This window comes from Zeugodacus cucurbitae, chromosome 6, assembly GCF_028554725.1.
Source record: "Zeugodacus cucurbitae isolate PBARC_wt_2022May chromosome 6, idZeuCucr1.2, whole genome shotgun sequence".
NCBI lineage: Eukaryota > Metazoa > Arthropoda > Insecta > Diptera > Tephritidae > Zeugodacus > Zeugodacus cucurbitae.
The window spans coordinates 46,492,812-46,512,466 of NC_071671.1; the positions used below are offsets into that span (position 1 = coordinate 46,492,812).

General features: G+C 32.2%; 2 protein-coding genes across 2 annotated transcripts in view; one reads left to right on the forward strand and one right to left on the reverse strand.

Moving 5' to 3' along the window:
- LOC105209924 (uncharacterized) overlaps positions 1 to 19,655 on the reverse strand; it is a 53,884-nt gene that overhangs the window by 13,707 nt on the left and 20,522 nt on the right. The gene's annotated exons all lie outside the window — the stretch shown is intronic.
- LOC105209884 (protein prickle) overlaps positions 1 to 19,655 on the forward strand; it is a 117,363-nt gene that overhangs the window by 3,255 nt on the left and 94,453 nt on the right. The window contains exon 2 of the mRNA XM_054235284.1: positions 1,022 to 1,551. The gene's annotated coding sequence lies outside the window, so the exon portion shown is untranslated. The remainder of the gene's footprint in view (positions 1 to 1,021; positions 1,552 to 19,655) is intronic.

The following is a 19,655-nucleotide window of genomic DNA, read 5'->3' on the forward strand; positions in this document are numbered from 1 at the left end:
AAACATTTTCGGCAAAAAAATACAACCACTTCAAGTTTGTAGGCCATAAGTTCAGTATTCACATTCATTTCTCAAAAATATATTATATTAGCAGAACAAAGAACCCTTAGCCAGATTTTTAAGAAAATTACCAGATTAATCTTAAATATACATATGTACCGTTAGTTGTGTATCTATATTTATGTGCTTACGGCACTTTCTATGTGATCAAATAAATTCTCTGCCAAATAAAACGCCCAGAGAGAAGTAATATCTGTATCCATATGCGTTACTATATTTGGCAGTCCACAAAAGTATTTATGCTACCAGCTTCACAAGAACGTTCAATGGCCCAAAAAACCGCAAAGCATTCGAATCTGCCGTGTTCTACGCATATTTTTCACTTTATATGAAGCATGAGGGCAATAAAATAATTTCTACAACAACAAGCATCGTAAAGCGGCACACTTTTACATTCTGGCAACACAAAAATCTTGGTTACCGTTATCATGTGGATTAAAGCGGTTAGATAGTTCTACAATGGCATCGATAAAAATAAAACATATTTTTGCAAAAGTAAAGGCAACCAAAAATAAGAAATAATATAAAGAATAATGGAAATTTATCTAAATCTGGATAAAAATAATAAAATAAAAAATATTTTTTTTTTATTTTTGTTGAAAATAACTCAAATAGAACACAACTCAATCAGAATATAGTGAAATAAAAACCAAAAAAAAAATATATATATTTTTTTATTTATAAGACTAAATTTGATAAAAAATATATTTAAAAAAATTATTTATTAAAAAAAAAAAAAATAAAAAAGTAACAATTATAATTTAATATTTTAATGAAAAAAAAAATTATTTTAATTATACTAATTAATAAACACAAAAACTTTTATATAACGCAAGAAAAATATTTTTGACAAAATTACTGAGAATAAAATATTACATATTTTTGTTACGAAAATAATAAAAAAATAAATATCAATAATTATTTTAATTTTTACAACAAAAAATGCGGAAAATAAATTTAGAATCTTATAAAAGGTTCTATACAAAAGCAACTCAACAAAACTTCGTCATACTTAATAAAAATATGTGTGGAAATTGTTTTGAAGCCGAAAAAGTGCAACAAAAATACTATAACATAAACAGTGACTTGTGAAAAATTGCTACGACTGCAACAACAACAACAAATAAAAAATAAATAAGTATAAAATCAAACCTCCGCATTAAATTCTTCGACAACAACTACATCTGCGAGGGATTAAAACAATTCCAGCATATAAAAGGCAATAATAACAATACAGCCGAACAGCAACAACAAACAACAATAATAACAACGACAACACGGAAATAATACAAAGTGATGTGATTGTAACGCGCCAAAAAGCAAGCGATACAAGTCAAACATAGAACAACAAAAAAGCAAAAACAACAACAAGACAACACAACGATTCTGCAAGCAACTTGTGGCAGCCACATATTGTTGTTGTATGCGTTGTACGCGCTTGACGCTTGCAGACAAGCTGTATGCATTCCCCATTTTGGCAAAGTGTTAAAGGTGCGTGTACCAAAGGTGTTGTTGTGCAACACAAATAAATTGTTCTTTTTGTTTTTGTACATTTACCGTGAATTGTTGTCACATTATTAAGTATTCGCCGAGGAGTAGCGAACAGCGAGCGTTTTCTGATTTCAATCGCGCGCGCCACAAAACGTTTGCTTCAATTGAATACCACAACAACAATAACAACAAAAGTAGTGAAGAATTATGCAAACGCATCGCTGTTGTTGTAAATAAAATTATAGAGAAAAAATAAAAATAAATAAAATAAAATCAAACAAAATTATGCATAAATCAGCTGGCAGAGAAGCCTGTCTTCACGCAGCTCAGTGCTGCTTAGGCGTAGCTTATAGGCGTGCGACCCATTGGCCGCTGCCACAACCAAATGCCTTCATTTGGTATTCCATTTATGTGTCAACGACGCACATTCACAATTTCTGTAATTTTTTATGGGCTTTTAATTTTTTTCGCCGTTTATTTACTTCTTATTTGCCGTGATTATATGCGTTCGATCTCTCCGCCAACCATTTGCCATCAAAATGCACGGGGTGTCGTCGATTTATATGAGCCTTGACGCGCTTACAATTGTAGATTTTTCAGTGGGTTATTTCGGTATATTGCCTGTCGCTTTGTGCGCTTTGTTCAGTCTTTGATATCAAATAGCATGTGTCCACACTGCTTATGAGCGAATATAAATATTGTGTGTGCGTGCTGTTGTGGTTTGTTTTATGTCTATTTGATATCTTGATGGATGCGCGCTGCTGCATGACCCTGTAGGAAATTAGTCAATAATAAGTTCTTTATAAGAGTTTAGAGAAAAATCAATTTCTATTAGAAATATAGGAAAGTTTTCTCTTATATGTAACTTAAAACAATTTTTAGAAACAGAAAATCAAATATTTTTTTAAAGCTGACTTTTTTACAAAAACTCTTTACTTTGGCCTAGTATTCTATTGTTACATAGTTTTATTACTGGTTGCAAAATTTCAGTAAGGTTTTAAGCGATATTTTAATATTATTTCATAATATATGTAGATCACCAAAATTTCAAAATATACATCATCAAAAGTACGTGCAAAAGTGGTTATAAATTTCATGAAAAAAAAAAAATTCCAATATGGTTATAAAGTTGGAATTTATAAAGAAAGCTTTGGCTAACTAGTCATAAACCAGTTCATTTTACATTCGTTCTTGAATGAATTTTTATATATTATAAATCACACAAAGTTTCAAGCAACTAAGCATATTTTCAGTAGATAATGCCATTTAATAATTTCTCCTGCAACCGAAGATACTAACTTGAAAATATATCTCTTCGATTCCTAAAAATAGAAAAACTATATACTAAATAAATATAAAAATAGAATATGAAATCATATTGCTGAAGTAATTATTTCTAATTTAATATCTATAATTAGATAATACTTCAGATAATAGTACTAATAAAGCCATTCTGGTCAGCTTTAATTATAATACATAAAAAATAGTACTAATATTCTATAATATAAAAATGAATCGCAAAAAGTGTTGCTAAGCGCATAACTCGAGAACCGCTGCACCGATTTTGCAAATTCTTTGTTTAGAATGTAGAAGAGGTACGGGGATGGTTCTTACGGAGAGAAAAATTAGAAAAATTACTTGAAAAAATCTTAAATCCACAATTTTCTAATCACCCATACAAACAATTTGTCTCGAAAAAAGTCGAGAAGGGCCAAACCGATCTGGCTAATTTTAGTTTTGAAATATTTATGGATAGCCAGGGAAGGATTAGAATGTAAGTATATATCGAAAAATTGTTAGGAAGATAACAAGAAGATGAGTTTATTTGAATTGACAACAAAATTATAAAACAAGTAAGGAAGGGCTAAGTTCGGGTGTAACCGAACATTTTATACTCTCGCAATTTATTGATGTAATTTTATAAAGACAACACAATTCGACCCATATATTCGGCATAAAGTTCAATAGAATAACGAAAATCATCATAAATAGTATATGGGGACTGAGGTAATTCCTAAACCGATTTCACTCGTTTTCACCACCAAGATACAATATATCGAAGACTATACGCTCACTTAATTTAATATTACTTATAATTAGGTATATGGGATCTGGGGGAAGTTATGACCCAATTTTTACCATTTCAGGTACAGAGAGAAACTGTTATAAGAAAAAAATTCAGAGGGAATGAATTACATTAAAATATCTGAGGGATTTACCTATATTTTCGGTGAAAAATTAACCTTAGGCACTGAGTTCTTCATGTTTGATATCAGGGGCCTTGAAAAGTCATGGTTCGATTTTGACAATTTTTCCACAAGTGATGTCACAGCTCAAATACAGTATTTGTGTAAAGTTTTATTCCGCTTGCTTCATTGGTTCCTTATGAATACATTATAAAGTGAACGAATCAGATGGAATTCAAAATTGGGTTATATGGGAAGTAGACGTAGTTGTGAACCGATTTCGCCCATATTCCACCCGTGTCATCATGGTGTCAAGAAAGTGTTATGTACCGAATTTCATTGAAATCGGTCGAATAGTTCTTGAGATATGGTTTTTGACCCATAAGTGGGCGACGCCACGCCCATTTTCCATTTTGTAAAAAAATCTCAGTGCAGCTTTCTTCTGCCTTTTCTTATGTAAAATTTGGTGTTTCTGACGTTTTTCGTTAGGGAGTTAACCCACTTTTAGTAATTTTCAACCTAACCTTTGTATAGGAGGTGGGCGTGGTTATTATCCGATTTCTTTCATTTTTGGACTGTATAAGGAAATGGCTAAAAGAAACGACTGCAAAAAGTTTGGCTTATATAGCTTTATTGGTTTGCGAGTTATATACAAAAAACCTATTTGGGGGCGGGGTCACGCCCACTTTTCCAAAAAAATTACATCCAAATGTGCCCCTCCCTAATGGGATCCTATGTTCCAAATTTCATTTTCATAACTTTATTTATGGCTTAGTTATGACACTGTATAGGTTTTGGGTTTCCTCCATTTTGTGGGCGTGGCAGTGGACCGATTTTGCCCATTTTCGAAAGCAACCTCCTCAGGGTGCCAAGGAACATGTGTTCCAAGTTTCATTAAGATATCTTAATTTTTACTCAAGTTATCGCTTGCACGGACAGACGGACAGACGGACAGACGGACGGACAGACATCCGGATTTCAAATCTACTCGTCAATATTTTTAATATTTGTTCAATTGTATAAGGCTGCGTCGATAGCCCAAAACAATTTGTAACAAGTAGGGAAAGGCAACCGAATATTTTATACTCTCGCAATTTATTGATGTAATTTTATTACACACAATTTGAAATAAAGTCCAATAGAATAACGAAAATCAGCATATATAGTACATGAGGGTTGATGTAATTCCTGAACCGATTTCACTAATTTTCAACGCCCAATTATAATGGGAATAGGGGCAAATTGGCACCTGTTAGTAGGAGACAAACGGCAATTCGGCTTTGAAATTACTCTTAAATTGCAAATCAACGAAACACCAGTCTGCAAACTCGCCAAAAAAAAGAGATATAAAGAAGATTTTCCAGATATTCAAGTCGCTGGAGGTACTGCACAGGACTGTAAAAGATTTACGCGACAACGAAAATATTTTTGGTGAAGCCATGATTTTGTTGGCAGGTAATTTTCGGCAGACTATTCCTGAATCAACTGTTGCTGACGTACTAATCACATTCCTAAAATCATCTAATTTGTGGCGACACATAAAGAATTGCCAATTAACAAATAATATACGAGTGTTTTCCCAACAATATCATACTGCTATTGTAGAAATAGTTGGTAGCGACGCAGTTGACACCTAGATGGATTAATAACAATTTTAACGGGTTTCTGTCACTTCATGGCCTCGAAAGAGGAGCTTATTCATCGTGTTTTTCCTGACATGAAACCATAATATAATAAACATAAATGGCTGATTGAATGATCTATATTGGTAGTAAAAAACAAGGATCTCTTTGATCATAATGCGACAAGTTAGAATTACGTTAAGGGAGAGTTGACACAGCTACAAACCAGGATGACATATTAAATTATCCCACAGACTATTTAAAATTGCCGGACTATCCCCACTCACTTGCAATTAAAAGTAGTGTGAGTTGTCATCATGCTGCGTAACATAAATCAACATCAAACTTTGCAAAAGAACAAGACTGGCTGTGAAGAAGGTAATCAATATCGTCACCAAAGCCAAGATAAAGCCAACTATGAAATTTGGTTTCTGTTTGGTATTTAACAAGTAAATAATACACAATACTTAAAGCGGAGCAATAATTTTTGTTGTGGTTTCAGCTAATATTCAATATATGTATATTTGCATATACATACTTATGTATATGGTATATGAAATAAAATCTTCACTACTGCATAATAAAAGTTTATTGGCGCACAAAATAAATATTTGAAATATAATAAAATGCTTCGTGCACTCGCCGAGTGATTGCAAGGCCACCATCAAGATATACATAAGTATTTAGTAATTATATTTGAAAACATAAAAAAATGATCATAATTATTTTATTATACTGGACTTTCAAGGACATACATATATTAACTTACTTGAATATATTAAATATAATATATTAATACTTAGAAAATATGTGTTTTGTGTAAAATTCGAATTTAAATAACCAAATTTTATTATAAAAATATTTAATAATAATAAATAATAGAATTTATTTACATTATTTAACTTACAAATATTATGTTTGTTAAATTTTTATATTATTGATTTAAATTTGATTCAGGTCTTTAAATAAATTTTTATATTTTTTTAATACAAATATTTACAAACGCTTTCAAGCTAGTTTTGAGTTAATAAATCTGAATAAATTTTTAACACACCTTCTCAGTACATGTCTAATATGTCCTCTATCGCTTAATGGAGCTCAGAGAGCGTCACTTGGAGCATTTATTGCCATTTTGAGACCAAGAAAAATACATAGGCAGTCAAATTTAAGAAACACGATGGCCTTGTGACATTGTTCACCGTTCTTGTAACAAAAAAATAAAAAAAAAAAATACCACAAATTTGGTAACAACATGTTTTAAAGGTCAATCGAAATACTAATCACTATAATCCAGAATATAGAATTATAGAATTATAGAATTTTCATTAAAACATATAAATTTTCAAAAAGCTGTAAATTATAGATTTATACACTGTTCTATTTATTAACTTCGCATAAAGTATTATGTACATACGTTAAAATATGTATTCTGTAATTTTGATGAAATTCGTATGAAAGTTGCACTCTATTGCCTCAAGAGTTCGAGTTATAGAAATTTCGAAAGTTCCACTTTATATTGAGACAATCCTAAAATATATTCAGTACCCCTGTAGTTCTTTAACGTTACCACAGCAATTTTCGTTCACAATTTGTACTACCTTTCGATGGAATCGTTTTTAAAAGGGGGGGATGTGAACCTCAAAAAAGGCAGTTTTCATGATCATCACCGTTATATTAAAAACTTCCTTTTTCTAAACATATACTGCACAAAAGACTTCTACAATATTTTTAAAAATTTCATAAAGATTAAATCAGTAATTTGAAGGGAAAAGCAAAATTTGTATACAACATTTTGTCCCTAATAAATATGGTTCTTGCCTCATTATAAAAATTAGTTTAGATACAAGTGGTGAAACTCAACTTATGATTATTACATTATAAATCATTAAAGAGAAAAAATAATTTAAAAAACTGAACAAAATTCTGAGATTTCTTTCTTTTTGTACTTTCCTCAACTCCACATTGAATACAATTTTTACCTCTCTCAAATAAAACTCTGTACATTTCAAAATGCAATTTCATTAACCTAGTATTTCACTGCTTTTAATTATCTCATACGTTTTTCCACTTTCAATATGTCAACAGATTAGTAATCACACCCACCAAGTTTGTGTCTTAAGTCTTTTGTCTCAATGCCGTCTGGTTGCATTTGGGTGTGGGAAGCGCTTAATTTTCAAGTGATCTACGCCGATGTCTGGCTTATGGTGACATATTTTGAAATGAATATTTACAAAAACAAAAAGAAAATAATAAAACGTGTTAATAACTACCACCAATAACAATAACAGTAAAAAACTGCAACAAATGTTGTGTAAGAGAAAATGAGATTACATTTACAAAAGCAATAACCGTAAAGAACAATGCGCGCCGTTATGATGTCATAATGGCATGAGATGCTGAATGCAATGGAAATTATGAAAAAAAATATTTTTTATATTTTTTTTAAAGCCTTCGGGGAACTAGCTAATAAAATCTTTAAAAGCACTTAAGAGTTCGGAAAACAAATTGAAATTTTGTAGACAAATTATTGCTAATTCGATTTTTCTTGATCAAAAATTTAAACCAACTAGCTTTAAATCGTAATTAAACACCTGTTAGCTGCAATTGCGATAACGCGCACGCAACTCGCTGCATAAACTGCATTCAAAGCGAACACCCAAACTGCTCATGAAGCGTTCAAAAAAATTATAGAAAAAAATTAAAAATTATTATTTGCATGTCGGCAAAAAATTTGAGAAATCGCTTAAACGTGTTTACAAATTGTCGCTTATAATATCTCCATAAGCCTTGCACGCATATAAATTACACATGTTTATAGCGGTACTTATTTATCCAACAAGACTTGTTGGCGCGTTGGTGGGTGCTTTGCTTACCCATTGCTGTTTGCCGCTAGCTGCTTGCTGCTTGCTGTGCAGCTCACTTTCACGCCGCCACACGCATGCTCATAAACCTTTGCCATATTTTGTTTAATGCTTTAAGTTTTTTGCGAAAATTTTTCGAGTGAAAAACTTAATTTGTCAACTGGTTTTACTCGCAAGCCTTTAATTTATCACCCAGCAAAGCCAATCGCTTAATTGACTAATTTCAACTTGATAAAATGTGCACGCTTCATAATCAACAGCAACAACAACAAAAAATCAAATACAAAAACTGCATTTAATTGCTATGTTTTAACGCTTAAATGCAGCTTAAGCTTTGATTACTCGTACGACGAGTGGCGGCAGTAATACCAGTAGCTTAAGCTGATATGCAGTGGTATTAACCAGTCAACTGTAAGTGTACGGTTAAAAGTGGTAGTGATTTATTTTTCACGTATACTTTAAACCTTTATTAAGTAGTAAATTTGAGAAAAAGTTCGGTTTCACATTCATGCAAGAGATTCAATATACATATTTACATACATATGTACACTAATATATATGTATATCTATGTATGTATATATGTAGATAAGACAAGTTTAAACAAGGTTATGTTCCAAAGATGTTTGCCTCCATACAATGGCTACGAATCAGTTTTGTCTAGATCCGTATCAGATTTGAGTTTTTTAGAGTACAGTTTAATGAAATACTGTTGAGGATGTTTCCATCAAAAGGTTCTCAGGTCTTTAATATTTGACTTCACTCTAAAATCTTGAAATAGATTAATAAAAATTCATTTAAAATTAGAACAAATAAGGAAGGGCTAAGTTCGGGTGTCACCAAACATTTTATACTCTCTCAATTTATTTATTTATAATTTATAAATATAACAAACACTTTGACTCACATAATCGGCATGTATATGGTTAAAGTCCATTGAAAGTTTGAAAACCCTAATATTAGTAATAAGGGAGATAGATAGATAGGAAGTTATGACCCGATTTCACTCATTTTTGGCACGGAAATATATTATTAGAATAAAAATAATTCCGCTGAATTTCTTCAAAATATCTGAGAGACTTAACTATATTTTCGGTAAAAAATTTATTAGATGCACCGAGGTCCTCATATTCGATATATAGGGTCTTGAAAACTTATGGACCGATTTCGACGATTTTTAGAAGGCCGATGTCACTTTTTAAATGCAGTATGTTTGCAAAGTTCTGTTCCGATATCTTCACTAGTGCTTACTTTATATATTGTAAAGTACACGATTCAGATCGTCTTCAAAGTTCTGGTATATGGTTATAGGCGTGGTTGTGATCCGTTTTGGTCTATTTCCAGAACATGTCATTGGGAAGCCAGGAAGAGATTATAAACCGAATTTCATTGAAATTGGTCGAATAGTTTCGGAGATATGGTTTGTGCGGAGCCATTTAAAATTTTGTATATCATTTTGAATGCAGCTCTTCTGTACCATCTTTATAATGAAATTTAAAATTTCTGGTGTTTTCCTTACTGAAATTAAGCATTTTTAGTAGTTTTCAACATAACCTTTGTATGGGAGGTGGGCGTGGTTATAACCCGTTTTCCCCATTTTTGGACTGTATAAGGTAGTACGAGATATGTACAAAAAAACTTAGGAGGGGCAGGACCACGCTCACTTCCCCCAAAAAATTACATCCACAAATGCCCTTCAATATCTTAATTTATGGCTTAATTATAGCTCCTTATATGTTTTCGATTGTCGCCATTTTGTGGGCGTGGCAATCCGATTTTGCCCATTTTCAATACCAACCTCCTCAGAGTGCTAAGGAATATGTGTTTCCAAGTTTCATTAAGGTATTAAGATATCTTATTTTTTACTCCGCTTGCACGGACAGACGGAAAGACTTCACTCGTCACCCTGATCATTTATATATATATAACCCCATATCTAACTTTTATTTCTTGGTGACACAAACTACCGTTATGTGAACATAACTATAATACTCTCTTTAGCAACTTTGTTGCGAGAGTATAAAAATATATTTCCAGAAAATACATTTAATTGTTTTAATGTATTATATTGGAGTTCTGAAGTGAAAAAATTTGACAAGAAATATGAAAATATTTAACATTGTACCAAGGTAGTTATAGTTTTTAAAATAGTATGTTCTTCTCCTTTATCAACATATATGATGTATAGTAATTCCATTTCTGTTAACAATTTCACTTCAGCGCCATCTAGCGGAATAATAATTTTTCAAACCAATTTTCGTGATCCTTATATCGCCAACTTCTCCATAAATGGTTACAGAAGATAAATAAGTCACACAGAAATCTACACTTTATTGGGACTCAATCTTTTTGATCGAATCATATCAAGAAATTGGCCTCCCAACTGATCGCCAATTCATTAAACTATTTTGAGGAGATACGTCAGCTTAGCATTTGAAGCATTATTGTCAATATAAAGTCGGTTATCAGTATCAGACCCATGAAGAAGGTGACTGTGATTACCGTCTCCCTTTTTTGTAGTTTTATGTATTTGAACGGATTCAGACGATTGTAAAAATTATATAATAATATAAGCAATAAAATATTAAACAATAGATATTAAAAAAATTGTCTTTCCTGCAAGTCAACTACATCACTAAGCAATAAATATCTACATACATCCTTCAATATATCCCTCAAATGGTGGTGCGTAAACTTTCTAGTGTCACAAGTGAGAGTGCGAAATATTTTGTCGTATGCGCCAAATCAATAACCCGCAAACCAGTTGGCGTAAAAGGCAATCAATTGCCACTTGCCCACAGTCACCCACCACCCTCCTTGTGGCCAACAACTGACAATTGCAATTAAAACGCCTGCGAGTGCCAGCTACAACAAAAGCTATTGTTGTTATTGTAATTGGCATTGTCGCTACAGTTACCAACACCGCTACTGGCTTCCACTATTTGCTGCTAGTATTTTTTAATTAAATTTCTTGTTGCAAGTGTATGCTGTGTGTGTGTTTGCTGGTCGTCCGCTGACTGATGGAGTTGTTGCTTTATTTATAGCCATGGCATTCGCTTTGCTACGCTATTTTGTTGTTGTATGCCAAGCTGTAGCTATATCGCAAGCATTGAAATAGCTATTTCTTACACTCTCTTTCCTTCTTCTTTTTTTTTATTTTAGAGAAAAATCAGGTTAATTACGCGCTTTTAGCAAAAGCAAATCAAATCGCCGCGTCGGCACCAAAAACGCTAGCTGCAACATCTCACACCGCAGCTGTGAAGTATTTATGCTGTATTTGTGTTTGTATTTGTTGGGGGAAATGCAACAAGCAAGGCAATAGTAGCAACAACAACAACACTATGGTTGACTTTCAGAAATGTGGCAACTGCAGTGTTGGCGTCGTTGGCGTGGCTCTTTCACTTGCAGCCGCTGGCGCTGCACCAACTTGTACACACACACATACTTGTGTATATATTTACCATGCATAAATCGCAGAGCCACTAAGCATAGTTGTAGCTTTTTGTTAAAATTACACCCGTTTTTTTCATTTTACATATTTATTTCGTTGGCACTTTAATTCACTAGACGAAAAATACTGATGCTCTGTAATGTTACAGCTTCATAGGAAATTATTACTGAAGCATAAATGTGGTATTTTCTGTGATTATTCAGTAGTCAGTAATCACTAGTCAGTTGAGAAAGCGGAAAATTAATGAATGAAATGGCACAATGCATTTTATTTTCAATTTATATGGACAGCAGCTATCTGTTCTTCATTTGGTTTTAATTGACTTTCATACTTACTTTTACATAAATAAATAATTTCCTTATTTGTACTTCAGAGATCTTATGAGTGTAGAACGAGTAACGATTTCACAATTTTGTATATCACATATTGCTCAATTTTAATTGTATGTATAGGTGCAACCCTTTAAAAAATATATATCAATTCAAATCCCCAACGAGTTCTCTTTTTTTTTTGTTTTAAATGCATAAACAATACAATATTACAATATTTTATTGAGTTTTACTTTTAAAGATGGCGGAAAATATGATTAATTTTAAACGAACTTTAAAATACTTTCCACGACTTTATTATAGATATAATGTATCTATCCAAATATCTTCTAGATTCCCATATCGTTGCCTTGACAATGCAGGACAGGTGCACAGGAGATGGTTCATTATTTCTATTACACCTTGCTCTTGACATTGCCTGCAGTCATCTCGATCTGTAAGTCCAATTTTGTAGGCATGTGCCGCCACCAGACAGTGGTATGTGAGTATTCCCACCAAACTCCTACAGTCCCTTCTATCGAGTGACAGCATGAATTTGATGTACTTCTGGTCTATCGTTTCACACATGGCTTTAGTGGTTTTACACCCCGGTATATTTGTAAAACGTATTAGGATTTTACTTGTCATGCCCCTGCCTAGATTATCGTATAGACAGTGCATGGGTTTGCCAATGTCGGTCGCGTTTCCGGAAGACAGTTTTACACCGTTCTTGGCAATTTCGTCCACAATCTTGTTGCCTTCAATGTCTTTTTGTCCTAGCACCCAGTAGAAGTGAAGACACGTGTTCCTAGCTACTCTCTCCACTCCCACCCTGGGATCCAAACCATTTGCGGCTGCGGCTTTCCCAATAGCAACGCCTCCGCTTGAAAAATACTGCAGTGGTTCGGAAGTTTAAAAGGCTTCCTTATACCTAACTCCGGACAGTATATTCCCGCACCTAGCCCGTCCTCCATTTTCGAACCATCCATGTAGATATTCAGTGTGCTGCGTGAGGTTATCATTCCGTTACGCCAGCCGTCTTTTACCAGATTCAATATTTCTATTAGGGGCAACTATTTTCCGAAATATGAAAAAATTGGGGTCATCAATAATTCAGTATTTTGAAAGACTTTTTTAAACTGCTTATGTCTTGCACTCATTCAATGATATTTAGTTGATTTTTACTTGTAAGGAATTGTAGCATTCCTATCCGAAATATGGCTAATTTGAAATTAACTGCATATTTTTCGAAAAGCTTGCCTAAATGATTTTTATTTGGCACACATTTTCTAAACTTTTCACAGTTTCATCGTTGGTGGCAACTCTATTCGAAAATATACCCACAACAGTTAATATATTTTTCTTATTCTTTGCTTTCTCTGAAAATCGTCCAGACTGATGCTTATAACTCGCGAACTGATTGAAGTAATTATTTTAAAATAATCTGTATAATTTGTATAATCGTCCAATTAATTTATATATATATATATATAAAGAATTTATTGAAAATTGTATTTAAATTACCTAGGGGGTGTGAAAGGAAGCTGAGGATAAATTTTTGTTTTACGTTTTGTTAGTTTTATTTGTATTTTGAGCAATGTTGATTCAGATTCGAGGAGGTAAAAATATTAATAATAATGAGAAAGCACTCACCACTCTTAGCAGGCAAGAAATAACGTCAATATAAATATACAAAGAATCTTTTTAGAGTAACGGTATAAATAGTAAGTAAAAATTTGACAAATATCAAAATGATGAAAAAATATCAATGAGTAAAATTAATGCAGATTGCCGGTTATCCTCAGAAATTTGATATAATTCTCTATATATGTGAATACATTTTCTATCCCAAATACGCCCACAATATAAGTATTTATCTATATCTAAAAATTCTAACCGAAAATAAATCAAACTTAATTGCATTATTTTTATTATTTTCCATTAAATCCGAATTCGAACGAATGCGCGCCTAATGAGAACTGTCAATGGCATGAAAAACAATTTGTTGGCAAACACGTGAATGGAATGTGGCACAGGCCTTCCTTGTATGCTTTATTAGATACATGTGTATTTTAATGAATTCAGCCGAGTTTGTCGCTTGAGTCTTTTGTCTTTTGTTTTGCGTTTTACATTTTTGCGCCGCAAACCTGTTATATACAACACATACGCGTCTATGTAATAATGTGCAAGCGGCTTTTAGCTGCGCCACAGAAGAATTCCTTCAGTCAATTTCGCGCCGAACACAACATTCCTAGCAAGCAATTGCCACTAATTGCTGTTGGCCAGCAGGGAAAACGTAATAGAGAAGCGGCTAAAAAAGTACTTGTCTCTGTCGTGGCAATGAGGAAAGCAGCTGCGATGTGTGTGTTAGCATGTATGTAAGTGCAGCGCACTTAGTTGAAAAAAATTTACATTTTAATTATCTTATCAGTTTGACTAATTTATTGGTCAAGCGCTAGCAACATGCAAGTTGCAAAAACATGCGCGCTTCAAGTGCTGCAACATGTTGCTTGCTTAGGTATGAGAGTTAATGCATTTTGCTGTGGATAATACATTTTTTTTTTATATTTTTTACATATTTTAATTGATTTATTTCTATTTTCCATTATCACCTCATCTTTCTAGAACTCCTTACTCGCCGCAACATCGTAAATGTTGCACAGCAACATCAATCTTTTACTTTTCTCACACATAAAGACACTCCAGTCATTAAGCGACTAATTGATCTCTTAAATGGTTATTCCCACTTTGACGACGCAAGTCTCATTCAACTGTTAATTGTTGCCGCATAATCAACGGCCACACACACATAAATGTATATAAACATTTGTTTGTGTTCTAAATAATTGCTGCGGTCAGCATTTGTTCATAGTCTCATTGCTGTTGCTTTGCATTTATGTTTGTAGGTCAATAACCGTTTATGTTACTGTTATGTGATGCTGTTTTTGTTGTTTTTAGTTTTTGTGGCTGTCATTCCAACTACACTGTATTGCATGTGAAAATCTGGCGCGCCGGCGCATCTTCGTGTTTGCAGTTTTCTTTTGTTCTAAATGCTTATGGTGGTGTTCTCGCGGGGTTGAGTGGGTAAAATGTGTTATTTTCTTGTGACCTGAATTCGTTAGGATTTTTTTCAAGTGAAATGCAGAAATGAGGTGGTTGAAAAGAAGTCGATAATACTAATTATTTGTAAATAGAAAAGTATAAAAAACATAACAATTTGGAGAATACTAAAAAATATTAAAATTATAAAAAATTAAATTATTTTTAAAAATTAAATTTTATTTTAAATTATTAAAATTACAAACAATTAAATTTTTTTAAATATTAAATTATAAAAAAATAAAAATTTGTTTAAAGAACAAATAACAACAATAAGTTTCCGTTAATTGAGAAAAAAAAATGTTTATAATCAGTCTTATAAATTATTACAAGTTCTTGCAATACCTAAATGTTCGCAAAAACAAATTCACATCAAATCCATGAGATGACTCAGCCACACCTGTAAACAGCGATTACCGACTTTCAAGCAAGGAATGTAAAAAAAGCATTCTATAAAGACTTTAAAGATACCATATCACACCTATTACATATTTTAGCACTTTGGCACATGCTATTATATTAATTTCACTTCGCTCATCTCACATTTCTTTCGGTAAATTATGCACAAAAGGCCATCTTAATCTCAAGGTCTTTTCTACAAAACACACATAACATATGTTGTTGTATTAAAGCCATCACACAGCTGGCAAATCAATTAACACTTACGGCATGCGGCGTGCCCAATAAAAGACTTAAGACACAAACTCGCTTCGTAGTAAAAATTTTAGAATTTTATTATAAGCTAAAAGCCATATATTATCTACGTAAATGCATGTAATATTATATTTTATTCGAAGCAATAAAGTTTAAGTTGTATATAATGGTGATACAAGGCAATGGTAATAAATTTTTATTGGAGATATTTGCGATAAAAGGAACTGGAATTTAATTCTAAAATTGCGATGTTGGTTCATAATATTTGTAAAACAAAATTTTGCCAGCGAAACGGATGTTGAATTCTTTAAATTTATTAATTTGAAATTAGAAGAAATTCTACGAAAGAATTTTCTAATAAAATGAAAAAACATCATCATCAATTTCACTTTATATTCGGCTTACCAGCATTTATCTTCTCTGTAACTATTATCATGCCACATTTATTATATTGGATTAAAATTGTTAACTGCATGGTCTCTTTTTTGGCACCGAATTTAATTGAATACATATTTTAAAAATAAATAATAAAAAAATCAATTAGGTGGCAACACCATAAAATCTAATTTTTAGTTAATTAATTCTCTTCAATCATACTCATTTGGTACCAACATTGCACTGAATACAGATTTAAAAGTACCTAATACTTATAAATAAATTGAATAAGTGTGGCAACTCTATATATTGAAACTAAATTAAAAAAAATAAAAATAAAAAATGTTTACAAAAACTGACTTGCAAGTATTCAACAAAAACTTACAGTTGAATGGAGATAAAAATGTTTTTCATTAAGATATATACCTACTCATATATTCGTTATCTTATTCTCTCATTCATATTATACATTTTAACAAAAAATATAAATATTAATATGTAACGTTTCAAGACAACTTCTATTACAATGCCACATTTTCGAAAGTTCAATGTTGCATAAATTTAATGAAAATAAAAAAAAAATGTGTCATAAATAAAATATTAAAGTAAAAACTCAGCTCATTCATATAAAAATGATTAACAAAATTTCTCACATTAATTAAGGCACTTAACTGCACATATATCTCTCCATTTCGTGGCACTAATTATATAAAATCAAGTCAACTGCAAAATATATGACTTTTATGCGCGCAAACTAATGAATTTAATCTGACTTTTGGCGTTTTAATTAGTTGGCTGTGGCTTTGAAGAAATGGTGAGCTTATATTTTTGGGAAAATTATTTGCATACAGTGAACCGTTAATAGTGCAAAAGAGTCATTAATGTAAAGATAAAGTAAGCAGACGAGAAAAGGAAAAAAATAAAAAATTATGATAAAAATTGTGACAAGTGACGGATGGAGCCAAAAATGTGGTTGTGGAAAGTAACTATAAAACAGATGAGAAGAATTTTTTTTTGTTTTGTTCAGAATGACAGCAAGCGAGGCGAGTCAGCAGCTGCCCCTCTGCCAACTCACTAACTAACTGATTCAATGACCGCTTGACTAACTGGCGCTTGAGAATCTAGAATATTTATATAATACACCTGATGCTGAGTCTCTTTTATGAAGTCTCATTAGCATAAATATATATGAATATATATGAATACATATATGTGCCACTTTGTCTCACCTTAAAAACGCTTAACTAACTGCTCCACTCATTTACACTAATTTGACATAGGCACAGGGCATTTGTGTTATTATATTTATATGAACATATATATAATTTATGTATATATAATATATGTATAGACGTATATATATATATAAATATATATAATCGTTTTGTTTTATGATTTATGAACAAGGCATTTTGCAAATTAGCCAAAGCGAGCAACACCAAACCAAGTGATGTTATAACACATAAATGCTAATTGTTGTTGCGCGTTGCTGTGGTAACCTCTCACACAACAAATGTTAGCTAATTTCATTGTTGTTGTGCCAGCGCTTGTGTGTTGTCTTTAGCGCCCATTGTTGGCAACTAAGCAAGCGTGAAAAGCTCGAGAGACCTAGATACTAAATACTCTGGTATTGCTGTTGGTTCTGTGGGTTAATGTTGTTTTTGTTTGCTGTCTTCTGGTGTGTTGAAAAAATAATAACACCGTAGCATTTGATGTGCGCTTGCTTAACCGCTGCTTATAAAAGGCTAATTTGTTGATGACTAAGGTAATTTTTATGTTGGGCATTAAGCGTTTAATTGCAGGCAAAAAAAAAATGCTAATTGTATAATTACAGAGGGAAAGTGTTTAATAAATGGGTTAACATTGGATGCAAGTTTCTTTGTATTGTTTTTGTCTAGGAAGTTATGGAATTCATATTGCTAAATAGTATATAATTGTTATAATATTAAAAGAATGGGTCAATGGCTGCAAGGAAATCAAAAAATATGTTTTCTATAATATACAGAATATTTTCATCCAAAATGGGGAAAAGATTATCTAATTATTCTTCTATAATATAACCAACAAAATTAGATTGCCATACTATCTGCAAGTCTCAAATATTGCCTTCAAGTAGCCTCATTCAACTTTGGATTTGTATTAACTAATGGTCGATGTTCCTCTTAATATTGATCTTTACATTTTAAAAGAAACACAAACTTTATCTAAACAAAAGTACCAATTCGGCAAGATTACTAACACCGCGGTTTTCAGAACTTAATGATGGTTAGATAGCCTTGGCTCCGCTTGGAAGGACGGTTCGTTAACTACTTAGCCTACAAAATAATCATGAAAATTTTGGAGAAACGATAACTTTTTCTCAACATAGTTTCCTCGATCACTTGACCAAAGTTCAGTTGTTTAATGATTTCTTGAGGTCACCGGGGCTAATCAGAAACCGACTTGTAGTTGATGCATCATCGCATCCCCTTCTAATAACAATAATCGAATTACCGAGCATATCTTTTTCCATTTTCCCAAAATCCACGAACACACCCGCTTCCAAAAGAGAAAGTACTATTCCGATTCAACTAAACAGTAGCCTTCTACCAAGTGTTACCAGATAATAAATTAGTAACCCCATCGAACTAAAACAAAACTAAAGAGTTATCGGCCTTCATATGTGAAGATCACTTGTAGCTAATTTTGACAGATTAATTCTATCTAAAGTGATTTAGTGGAAGTATAATTTAAGGAAACGGAAAGCTGAATCACAGGAACCGAGTTGGATTTAACTGCAATGGGATTCTTTCAATTAAGTACTTATAAGAATACTACATAGCCACAACAGAGTTAACGTCATGGTAGTCCAGAAGTCATCAGTTCTTGAGATCTTTCAACGATCTTACAATAATATAATATTATGTTGATATGGAGATGGGGTTACTTAGGATGCACTGGGCGTCTTTATTTGTTACTAATTCCGTCCGATAAAACCCAGACAGTGCTAGCTGAAATTGTCATAAAATACTTATCCAACCTTTGCAAAGTTGATCTTTCATAATCTTGAGCCTTTGGACAAACATCATCAATTCTAGTATAATAAAGTTCCATTTATTGGAATTAGAAATAAATGGAAAAAGTTCAAGGTTTATGGAGAATACCAGCGAATATAATCTTATTTAAAGACTAAATAAAACTATTCGATCTTGTATTCATCAAGTAAGTTGTTATGAGCTAAACAATAAATTGTTTGAGAATTATAAAAATTTGTATGAAGCGAACAACTTCATTGTAACAACTTCCGTGAGTAGACACACCAATTATGTTAGCACTACATTATTTAATTACTACTTAATTACTACATAATTACTGTTTCAATTAATATACATGAGCTTTCAGATAACTCTAGTTGAGTCTACATAATTAAATATATGTATAAAGTAGACTGTGATTTACATAATAACTACATTGGGACTCCATACATTGTATGCAAGCTTTTGTGCAGTTCTTCCAGCTCTCTGCAGTAGTCTGCTGCTGGTTTTTCTGTCAACATTTTATTTCGCTCATA